The sequence below is a fragment of the Lissotriton vulgaris genome, unplaced genomic scaffold, assembly GCF_964263255.1.
Source record: "Lissotriton vulgaris unplaced genomic scaffold, aLisVul1.2 SCAFFOLD_2193, whole genome shotgun sequence".
In the NCBI taxonomy this organism is placed as follows: Eukaryota; Metazoa; Chordata; class Amphibia; order Caudata; family Salamandridae; genus Lissotriton; species Lissotriton vulgaris.
Window position 1 is genome coordinate 68,165 of NW_028242153.1, and position 12,851 is coordinate 81,015.

Genomic DNA, 12,851 nt, shown 5'->3' on the forward strand with positions numbered 1-12,851 from the left:
ACAGAGGAAGGGGCCATGAGACTACTGTAGACTACGTAATGTTTACAGAAGACTTGAAAGCTCAAATCAGTACTATCAAAATCCTGGAAAATCATCTCAGTGATCACTCTGCGTTAAGTCTAATTTTCCAAACACATCAACCAAAATCTCTGATGGCAAACATAGCTAACACGCTAACACAGAACAGGATTGAACTGGGCAAAAGTAATGGTTTTACAATCAAATGGGAAAAAGTAGATCCCAATATCCTTACAAAAAAGTTAGTTACTTCTGCATATAAAAACATATTGATATGCCTTGACCCTCATGCGGAACCGAACCAAATCCTGGAAAACTTTAATGTTATAATAGAACAGGTCAAAAACCTGTTAACCAGAACTTCTAACCAAAATAAGAAAAACCACACAGGTTGGTTTAACCGAGACTACTAAAGCTCAGACTAACTTGAGGAAGGCTCTTGGTGAATCAAACAGAGACAAAACAAAGATCCAAGATCTTCGACGGGAATACAACACTGCTAGGAAAACAAGGAAAAAAGAACTTAAACTATCCTTGTGGAAGGCCTTGCACGAGAGCGCTCTCTTGAAAGACAGCCAGGCTTTCTGGAAAATAGTTAAATCCCCCGTGTTAACTGATTCCAGCGGTCCAAAAATAGATGTGGCTATTGACGAGGCAACATGGGTGAACCATTTTTCGAAGATTTTCCAACTGACACCCAATAGCGAATTACATCAGTCTAATAACAATCCAGTCGCCTTTCCCATTTCCCTGGAAGTTGATCTACAGGACTTTGAAATGGCACTATCCTCAAGTAAGTCTGGGAAAGCCCCCGGTCCAGATGGGGTCCCAGTTGACCTTTTCAAATTTCTCCCCGACCTTTGGGCTCCAAAAATCACAAGAGTATGTACAGCAACAATGGAACTCGGGCTGTTAGATTCATGGTCATCATCTATAATGGTCCCAATTTTCAAGAAGGGGGATCGACAAGATGTCAAGTGCTACCGTCCAATCTCGCTTCTTGATTCCCTGGGCAAAGTGGTTGGCAGAGTCCTCCTTGGAAAGCTGCAACAGTGGGCAGCAGACAAAAACATCTTATCGGACCTACAGTTCGGCTTCAGGGAGGGCTTTGGTACCATTGAACAAGCACTAAATCTCAGTTTATTGACATCTAAGTACACCCACGCCAAAACAGGTACCATTTTTATGACATATGTGGATTTGTCCTCCGCATTTGACTGTCTCACACGCCAAGCTCTGGTCGCTGCTGAGTGTAATGGGGGTAGATCCCCCTCTTTTGGACTTCCTAAGGGAGCTTTACAGTGAAGCCACGGCGAGAGTGAGGTATGGGACAAGAGGAGAACTAACAGCACCATTTAGGGTAGAGCGGGGAGTGAGACAAGGCTGTGTCTTGGCCCCCTTTCTCTTCTCACTCTATACAAACGGCCTTGAGGAGTCTATGTTGAGAGGGGGGGAGAGACCTCCCGAGAGTAAAAGAACGCCTGATCCCCGCACTACTCTACGAGGACGACGCAGTCATTTTAGCTCGAACCCCGAATGAACTGCAGAAATCACTATCTAAATATGCAGATTTCATGGCCGCCTTGGACTTGCATATAAATGTGAAAAAAACTTTTGTGATGGTAGTCGGCGGAACAAGAAAACCTGTCAAGTCCATCTTTCTGAAAGATCAAAAAATTGAAAAAACCTCACAATACCCCTACTTAGGCATCATGATAGATGATGCCCTAAACTGGAAAGCGGCGGTAGAGGCAAGGAGACATCTTTTTAAAAGAGCGATATTGGCACTAATGAAATTTTCAAAAAAACTCGGAAAAAGATCCCCAGTGGAACTGCTACAGATTTATGCCGCAAAGTGCCAATCCATCGCATTATATGGCGCAGGGATCTGGGGGCATACAAATACTGGTTCCATACAAAAAGAGGAAAATATCTTCATGAGATTCCTTCTATCAACCCCACGAGGTACCTCCACCTATGCCTCACATGTAGAACTGGGAATCTCATATATCGAAGATCTTATCAAAATCCAACCTCTTATGCTTTGGAGGAGAGTCTGGCTGTCCGAAGAAAACACCTTGACAAAAAGTATCCTACAGGATACCATGGAGTTGGACCACGTCAATAAAATAGCTTGGCTCTCCTATATAAGACATTTCTTTTGTGATCTGGGTCTTGAACAATATTACCACAATCCAGAAAAACTAAAGGAAATATCCAAAAAAGAACTAAAGCAAATAGCATTGAACCACTTGGATTCCCTGAGACTAACTTCGCTGATTACAAAAAAATCTGTCATGCACGCAATCATTATACAGCAGTCTCCGAAAATTCAGCCTTATCTGACTCTAGAAATCACCACGTATGAAAAGATGCTCCTAACAAGGTTCAGAATGAACCTATTTTTCAGATTAGTGACATTTCCGGAAAAAAATAACTGGAGAACTCAGATGGACCTGTGCCCCTGTGACGATTACTCACAACAGTCCACCATCCATACAATACTTTTCTGCAAGTTTTATCATATCCACCGAAAGACATGGCTTATCCCTTTATTAAAAAAATGGGGTTATAGACAATGCCGTCCAGCTATGTTGGCACTCCAATCCTTGGACTCTGAATGCACTGTGTACCATGTACTAAATTTTTTAAAGTGTATTATGAGACACAGAAATAATCTGTAAAAGCAAAGTACTAACGCATACTCTATGTAAATTGCCGGCAATTTGACCTTTTAACTGTATACTTAATTGTAATTTTTTAATGAATGTTTGTATAACTATGTCATCTTTTATGGTTTTGCAACTGTTAAAAAACGAATAAAGATTATTATTATTAAAAATGTGTACATACATTTTTAATGTTAAGCAATTTGAGGCTGCCAGAATGCCCTCTGATTAGATGCAAATATTTGTAGAAGATGGAAAGCAAGACTGACGATTCTTTGCTTTGAAAATAAAATGTTCACAAAAAAAATGCAAAACCATTTTGCTAAACTACTGTACAATGTTAGGTACCATTTGTTTTTGGCATCATTTAGTAAAATGTGTTGATGTGTGCTAGTATTTCCCAAAAATATTCATAATGAAAAATCAGTGCAACCAGTTTTAACAAGTTCATGGGAAACCTAAAAATAAACAAGCATTGGCAAAGCCAGTGTATCTAAAATTGTTGGCCAGTATTTTGCTTTTTTTCAATGCGAGACTTGTTTTTGCATGGTTTTTGTAAAAGCTTACTGGTGTGGGAGCGGTCAGGCCCTCACCATTATAACCAACATTGGCAAAAGCAAAACATTTTTTGGTCTCAAAAAGCACACATTGCCACAGTAGTTCCGGACACTGACTGTGTCTCAATATGCTCATGTGAAAGAATAGAATGCATTGCCACTCACAGTGAAGCTAGCCGATAGACAGAGAGAGAGAGAGACAGAATTTTAATAAACACAAAAGATTATGGTTAACGCCAAACCTAATTAGGTTCCTCATTAGTAAATAAAGTCTCATAAGTGCACCCATGTCCTTGCATTAAGTGCAAATATACAGCTTTTGTGAATTAACAAGACTTTACAGAAGTAGGCCGAGAAATAGTACTCCTAGAAAATATTTGTGAACTACATTTTAGCATGAGCAAATATGCAGGTGTAGATGCAAACATCTGAGTGTTTGCACGTTCACTCTCCCCCCAAACACTTTTTTCCCAACCCTGGAAAAAGATTTATGTCTGCCATTGTCAGGAGTAAATTGCCAACATTTCTCAGTGTGGGAAAGATTAGAGAAGAGTTGGTGAAAACCCTTAAAACATGCAGGTTAGTAGGTTTGCACGGACTCAAAAGGGCATTCCAACCCCGGAACTGTTCCTTAACATTACTTTTAGCCCCAGTATGTAGATGTAGGTCTGTGGAAACGTGGCAACATAAGGGAATTGCTAGTATTCAAACCTTTCTATTTCAAACCTCGTATATAATGAGATTGCTGCCATAATTTATTGCTGCATTACATGGCACAATAGGGACAAGTACATTTTGCTACAGGACAAGTAGATTTATGAAGCAGCCTGCCCCATGGACAAGTAGATAATTTATTAAATTCCACGCCCCTGTCTGATCAAAGATTTTCTCAGCATCCAAGGAAATGGCTTCTAAAGAATGTGTATAAGTTTTGGATGTACTCAGAACATCTGAGAAAAGCCTGGTATTATCGGAGAGTTGTCTACCTTTAAAAAAACAGCTTGTCCACGACCAATTCAATTGGGGAGGAGAGGATAAAGGTGTAGCGCGCCAGAATCTGGCAAAAATCTTATAATCAGAATTAATTAAGGAAATTGGTCAATAATGTTTTCATATCTTTATTATCTTATGCTATAAGGCATATTAAAGCTTCTTGAAATGTCCCGGTAGCAGAATTGGAGGAAGTAAAAAAGCAAATAATCAATGTAATTTAGGGATTCATTGTTTAGAGAAATGGAGGTATAATTCAATAGGAAAACCATCAGGCCCAGGAGCTTTACCTTTTTTAGTAGAGTTAATGGCAGTATGAATATCGTAGGTTGTGATATCAGAATCAAGGAAAGAAAAATCAGTGTTTAAATCAAATTCCTTATGGGTAGAAAAGAAAGATATGAGTTAATATCAGATTGGGGAGGATCTAACTCTGGCGCACGTAGATTTGATAGAATTTAGTAAATTCATTAAGGAGATCATTGTCTCGAAAAAGAGGCATGTAATTATCTCAAAATAGTTTCTATATTAGTTCACTCTTTTTTAATTTTAAGATAACTTGCTAAGAGTTTACCTGCTTTATTCTGACCACCATAGTACCTGGAACTAGATTTAAGGAGATAAAGTTAGCCTCTTCTGTGGAGAGTTTATTGAAATCAAATTAAGCCTTAATTAAATTATCTAAACAAGTCTTACATTTGGATACGGAGTAGGATTGTTCTAAGGATTTAATATGTTTCATTAAATGTAGTGCTTTTTCTTTATAGTGGAAAGATAAGTAATGATAGCATCTCTAGAAGCGGCTTTGAATGTATCCCAAATAATTGGAAATGATAAGTCAGGAGATTCATTCAGAGCAAAAAGTTCTGTTATAAGAGTATTAATGATGGGTGAAAGAGGTAACCAATAAAAGAGAAATATTGAAGCGCCAACGTCTAACTTTGGGGGGAAGGGGAAGGAGGTCTAGATCTAGAATTACGATGAATTGAGATAAAGGTTTAGAGACAAAAAGGGGATCAATCCTATACTGAGAGAAATGTAATGGGCAGAAACAAGTATCTTGTTGTAAACAGGGGTTGCAAATTCTCCAGGAATCAATGTTTGTTTGATGGTGTGGTAAATTGTTTGTGAATGTAGGAAGGGACAAAAGAAGACTTGGATGAGCGATCTAAAAAAAGGATCCATAACCAGATTGCAATCCCCACCAAAAACTAAGTAGTCGTCAGAAATAGACCTCAGTTTGGGTGTAATTGAGGGCCAAAATGTTTTATTAGGATGTGTGGGTGCATAAATATTAAAAACAGATATTGGTATTTGGTTTACTTGTAATCTTACGAGAAGCCATCAACCTTCTTTATCTGATTCTTGTGATAACAAGGTAGTATCCAAAGGTTTGTTACACAGAATTACAACTCCATTACGTTTCCCAGTATGGTGAGGAAAATGCATGTCCCACCCAATGTCTAACAAGTTTTTTGGTCTCCAATTCAGTAACACGAGTTTCTTGTAGCAAAGCAATAGCAGCATTTAATTTGGCTCAATGGATAATAACTCTTTGTTGTTTAATAGCTGAGCCTAACCCTTTTACATTCCAAGTAATAATGCGTAAAGACATGAATAAAGAATTGCAGTGAAATTAGTGTAAAGAATAACAATTATGTAAATTGTTTAATAGAGTAAAAAATAAAACCATACATATCTTGGCAGAGAGAGAAATATAACAGAAAATAGCACATTGAAAGAGAAGGAGCAAGATGAAGAATACTAAATAAAGGAGAGAAAACATAGAAGAGAGTTTGAAAATAGAAGGAAAGAAAAGGAAATGCAGAAGTTGAAGTTGAAGTTGAAGAGATTTATTAAGCGCTCTAACACCCAACGGTTTCTTGGCGCTATAAATTGACAGCAATGAAAGGATGCCGGGAGATTACTGCAATGGAGAAGCTAGAGAAAAGAGATGAGTTTATAAAGCTTTACGGAAGTCCGTATAAACAGGAATGGACCTGATGGTAAAGGGGAGAGCGTTCCAGAAGCGGCGGGCAAGGGTAGAAAACCGCATGTCTCCCTGTTTTTTCCTCCGAAAGCGAGGTACATCCTGGAGTACCTGAGTGGAGGAGCGGAGGCTTCTGTTAGGAAGATAGGCGCGAATCTTTGAGTTGACGAAGGCTGGAGCAGTGCCAGCTAGGGCCATGAAAGTCAGGCAGCCCATCTTAAATAGGGATCGCTGAGAGATGGGCAGCAAGTGAAGAGATTTAAGCAGGGGGTAACACGGTGGGACTTAGGGAGCCTGTGAATAAGGCGCGCTGCTTGATTTTGGATAAGTTGAAGGCGCTGAAGCTCGTAAGCCGGGATGCCTACATACAGGCCATTGCCATAATCCAAACGGGAAATGATCATGGCCGAGATGATGAGTTTGAGGGCTTCGAAGGAAAAGAAGCGAGAGATTTTGCGGATGATTCGGAGGGACAAAAAAAACAGGCCGAGTCAACGGAACTGATCTGGGGACGCATAGTCAGGTCTTGACTGATTTGGATACCCATGGTTTTGACTTTAGTGGAAGGTGAGGGAGGGGAACCGAGGGCAGGGGGCCAGAAGGCGGAGGACCAGGGGTTGGGAAGGCCACCAGTGAGGACCAACTCCGTCTTATCAGGATTGAGTTTTAGGTGATTATGATTCATCCAGTCATAGATGAATGTCAGTGAAGTGTGAAACTTGAGAATAGAGTCGTGGGAGGAGGAAAGGTCGAAAATGAGCTGGAGTTCATCGGCATAGTTGAATACTGATACCTCCATATTTTGTAAGGCAGCTATGAGAGGGTGGATATAGAGGTTGAAGAGGAGGGGAGAAAGAGAAGAACCCTGGGGTACCCCGCAAAAAACAGAGCAGGAGGGAGCAGAAAAGCCCTCCAGCTGGACGGTCTGTGTCCGATCCTGTAGGAAAGAAGCGAGCCAGGCCAGGGCAGTCCCCCTGATGCCGGCGCCCCCGACACGGTCGAGGAGGATGGAGTGGTCGACCGTGTCGAAGGCGGCGGACAGATCAAGGAGAACAAGTGCCTGGGGGGAGTTGATGTCCGCACTCCTCCTAAGCTCATCCAGGACGGAAATAACAACAGATTCCGTCAAGTGAGCTGGACGAAAGCCGGCCTGATGGGGGGCCAAAAGGTGGTTCTCCTCGATGAATGCAGAGAGACAGGTGGTAACATGGCTCTCCAGGATCTTACCCAGGAACGGGAGCAAATAAATAGGGCGGAAGTTGGAAAGGGAGGAAGGATCAGCCCCGGGTTTTTTTAGGATGGGAATGACTGTGGCTTATTTAAAAGCGGCTGGGACAATTCCCGGGGTGATAGAAGTATTAAGGAGAGTAAGCGGGGGTTCAAGGCAACTAGAAAAGACCTCCTTCAGTATGCGAACAGGGCAGCAGTCAGAAGGGGACCCCGATTTCACTTTCTTCAACAAGGTAAGAAAGGTCTCCTTAGAGATCGAGGGAAACTGATCGAGAAAGATAGATGGAGGGGGAAGTGAAGGCGGAGAAAAGGAAAGGGAGGGCAAGGGAATGCTGTGTTTAATAATGGAGATCTTCTCAATGAAATAACCATTAAGGGAGTTGCAGAGGGATTGGGAGGGAGCAGGTTTGGGAGAGACTATCAGCAGCTGCTAAGTTGTGACAATAGTGAAGATCTCCTTGGGTTTGTTAGCCGCAAGGAGAGAATCTTTGAAGAGAAGTGTTCTGTTTTAGCTAATAAAATAGCTTTCTTGTAGTCACGAAGGAGAGCTGAATATTGGGACTTAGGAATGGGGCAGTACCCGTGCCTCCAGTGGCGTTAAGCCTGTCTAAGTGATAGTTGGAGGGCTTTAAGGTTGTTAGTGAACCATCTGTTGGCCTCATGTGAGCGGCACGTCCTGACTAGCTTAGGAGGAGCAGCTAGGTCACAGGAGGCAGAGAGCCAGCTGTTGATGACGGCTACCTGCGAGTCAGGGGAGGCATCAGCAAAATGAGGGAGTGAGGCCGCAAGGGAGGAACAAAGGGCGGCCGTGTCCACACGGTTCCAATTCCGAGCCCAGATATTTTTTTGGGGGGGAGGACTTGTTGATGGCCCCTATGTCAAGGGAGAAAGAGTTCAATGAATGATCAGACCAGATACAGGGAGAGATTGTAAGGGAGGAAATGGACAAATTAGCTGACCAGACCTGATCCAGGGTATGACCGCAAATATGGGTGGGGAGGTGAATCTGGGGAGTGAGATTTAAACAGTGAAGAGATTCAGTGAAATCTTTAGATGTAAGGTCCTCCCGGAGATCGTTGGGCCAGAAGTTAAAATCGCCCAGGATCAACACAGAGGAATTATTGACCACGAGAGTGGCCAGCAGTTCCTGAATAGCTGGAATGAAGTGAGGCATGGGGTGGACGATAGAACAATGAATTTAGAGAAAAGAAAACGTGAAAAGGATAAAAGAAATAAGGATGTTGAAAGAAACAAAATAAGACAAAAGACATACCAAATACCAGGACAAAAATAATCTGGAATGTTGCAACCACAAATGGGAAGGTGACAACAACCAGGCTCCAGAGGCAGCCGGAGGGGAGACATCCAGACCATAGATACGGTTATAAAAATAGGAGGATTTGCAGGGCACAACACTTAAAGAGGGTACCTCACACCTGCCACAAAGCTCTGCTAGCCTGCTGCCATCTTCATTGGGTGCTAAGCCAAGTCCCTCAGATCCCTTCTCACCTATAACCACAGAACCTGCTGACTCTCTCCCTCTCGCCTAGAATTAATCAAATGGCAGTGCTCAGGAAGGACGAATCAGCAATCCTTTGCCAAAGGTAAACCTGTTTCTAGACCTCCTCACTTCAGAATGCAGATCTGAAAGCTGCATCAACCCTCCATTTTGTGCCATATAAAACTAAGGGCAAACCAAAATGGGTCGCACTGGTCACAACAATGATACTCTCACCACTCAAGGAATGATGTTAACATACAAGTGTCACATATCTACCATGCATGTATGCACTCGACAAGCACACATTGGACTAGAGGCCCATAGGAATTAATGGGAAGACAGTCTCTATTTGCGATTCTCAATTAGAGAATTGCAAATTGAGAATGCAATTTCAAGGGTGCCAGGGTGTCAAAAGGACACCCTGTTGCACCCCTGAAATGTGCATGTGTGCACACGTGGCACACATACACGCCCTAAGGGCATGTATGTGCGCCACATGGCACTTTGAAAAATGCAAAAAAGTGCATTTTTCAAAGAAATCTCAAATTACCACTAACTTGAAGTTGGTAGTAATTAGCAATTTCTTAAGGAGAAATCGCACAACTTGGGTGCTTTTTACATTGCATTTAAGAATTCGCAATTTGCGGATCCTTAAATGCTTTTGCAAAATAAGGAATCGCAAATTTTGCGATTCCCTATTTTGCGAAGGCCTTTTGGGATCATACATCGCAAAAGGCTTTTTCTGAGAATCGGCCCGTTTGCAAACGGGAAATGGGCTTCATACATATGCCCCAAAGAATCTGCAAACAGTCCTTCTCAGGGATAGAACCGATTGTCAGGAAAAACCACTCTACCTGTTATCAATAACAAATCGTCCTCCAAAATCTTCAAAAATGTTATGAAAAGGTTACTGTTCCAGCAACACATTTTAATATGATCTCTGACCATAGAAAATGCATCAGACAAGTTCTATAGAGAGAGTCTTCACTGAAGGTTTGTACTGAATCCAAGGCCATACCCACTCGGGATAGTTCTGCAGTTAATCAGCAGCGCAAAACCAATTCTTATTAAACAGAAATTCAAAATTTACAAGAATTTAAGTATGGATATTGTATACATTATAAATTATAATATATACAATATCCATACTTAAATTCTTTGAATTTTAAATTTCTGTATAATATGTATAATAAGAATTGTGATCTCCTTGTGCTCTAAGTTTACTAGGTACCAACATGGAATGTATTTTCTTCTGTAGAATTGATATATTCCTCACCTATGTATGGCAAATGTTAATCTTGACCTTATTACTCAAAAAATGTGCTCTGTCACATTATGGATAAAGTCTGCTTTGCAAAACCACAAAGAAAATATAAAAACAAAATAAATATGAATACTGCGAGTCACAAATCTATTTGCAACATGTCATTTTACAACATTGGAAGTGTGGTTGTTGCACACTTAAAGCATGATCTTCAGTGTAGCTTAGACTCTGCAAGAGCAAAAACCTTTCATGCATTAGTCCCTAATTGCACAACTTAATGATTGATGGGAGGGATTTAGAGTTTGGCACACCTTTGGCTACCAACCCCCCCCAAAAAGGCCTTACAGAATAAAAATTGAGTAACAGCCACCACACACCAGGATTTTTTTCCCAGTTTGAGGGTCAGCTGTGGTTGATATGGCAGGAAAGAACAGTGGTGGGAATGTTGTTGACGAGGATCCCTTAAAATAAGATGGTGTTGGGCCTACCCAAAAGTTTTCCTACCATCAGAAAAAAGCATGAACTTTAATTGAGGCGGGGAACGGAGAGGGGATGGAACATCAGCCAATTTACCACAAATATCTCAATTCTGGCCTCCTCTAAATCAGTCCATAGGAATATCTGAGAGATTCAGTACAATATTATTATTATGTATTAAAACTGAAGTCGTGCACCACTTGCTAATGGCAGAACTTTGGGTCATTTGTATGACTAACCTGAACTTTTATAAAAGATTCACATCAACTAAAAATAGTTAAGTCAGTTACTGAACTATCTGCTTTCAATATGTCAATGGTCAAGTAACAGGTCCACTCTGACTCTTATCCTTATGAGGTAGACACTGTGGACCAGAACACTGGATGAGCACATATATAACCATTTTTCAGAACTTCAAAGTTGGAAGCCGGTGGTATAGAGATTGTTGGACCTGGACTGCTCTGAAGGGTCACCCCAGATTTTTGCCTTCCTTTGCTGAACTCCTTTTTGTTGGCTTTTAGGACTCTGTGCACTTTTTTCCTGCCAGTTGTATTGTGCGTGTGCCCTCTCTTCTAAACGCGATAAATCTGGACTATACCAGAGTGGTACATTTAATTTACTTATAGGTCCCTAGTACATGTACCCAGTGCCCTGTAAATTAAATGCAACTAGTGGACTACTGCACACATTGTGCCACCCACTAATTTAGCACTGTAAACATGTCTCAAGCCTGCCACTGCAGTCTGTACTGCAATTTTAAACTGTCAATAAATAACCCTACTCCAAGGCCCAAACCTTCCTTTATAGGTCAAGCCTTGGCAGCAAATGCGCTGCTCTGCGAGGCATGCTGTATTCACAGGACGGTCTCCCCCCGGGCCAGTTCCTACTGTACCGCCAACTCCTTGAGAGCTACCATCCATATCACAATCTCTCGGTGGGGGAGCCAAACACACATCCGGTCATTCATACGGTCTTGCACATGGGAGTGGGGCGACACTTAGTCATGTGGCTTTATAAAGCCATCCGAGAACTCACGAACAAACAGCCCAAACCTTCCTTTATAGGTCAAGCCTTGGCAGCAAATGCGCTGCTCTGCGAGGCATGCTGTATTCACAGGACGGTCTCCCCCCGGGCCAGTTCCTACTGTACCGCCAACTCCTTGAGAGCTACCGTCCATATTACAATCTCTCGGTGGGGGAGCCAAACACACATCCGGTCATTCATACGGTCTTGCACATGGGAGTGGGGCGACACTTAGTCATGTGGCTTTATAAAGCCATCCGAGAACTCACGAACGAACCCCTAGCGACTTTACGCACCACCTGGGAGGAAGAAATTCGACGTCCACTACATGAGAAAGAATGGGACAGGGCTCTTGAATACCCCAAGAAGGTGTCTAGAAACGCACACTTTAAAAACATACAACTTTATATACTACATACACCGGCACACCTGAATAAATTCTACCCAGACACACAGTTCCTTTGCCCCAGAAGCCAATCGCAGGAAGCAGATTTTCATCATATGTTTTGGAGTTGCCCCACAATTCAATCCTTTTGGCAAAATATTCACTGGGAGCCCTCACAGGGCTTACATACCTGAACACTTGGGAAGCTAACGTGCTAGGCATATTCCGGAAACAGAAACATTACAAAGTGCACCTTCGCTTCACTTCACTAGCCGTTTTACTAGCTAAGAGGAGAATAGCCATGCACTGGCGATCCCCCACAGATCCCCCGCTCGCGGCATGGGTGGGAGCACTACACAAATGGGCGGCTGCAGAGGAGGAGGCATTACACGAGGAAGAGGTGAAGGGGATACGTAAGCACCCCATCTCCATGGAGTGATCCCTATTGTTACACTGCGTCAAGCAATCATCACCCAGTGAGGATCCGGGCGGCGGCGCACTCATACCAACAGACCACCAACGCAAATCACAACCGCACACAATGGACCCTACCCGACGGCACATTCATAATGCTGTCAGTTACACCACACACCACATCACACTGGGTGGTCAGACACTGAAATCAGTTCGATCGTAATCATCTCCACAATTCTACAGTATACTGCTGCATTGATTTGTGAGACTCACAACACCCAGACGCCACATCTGATACCTGTACCCAGTGATTCCATGAACCTTTCCCCGGTT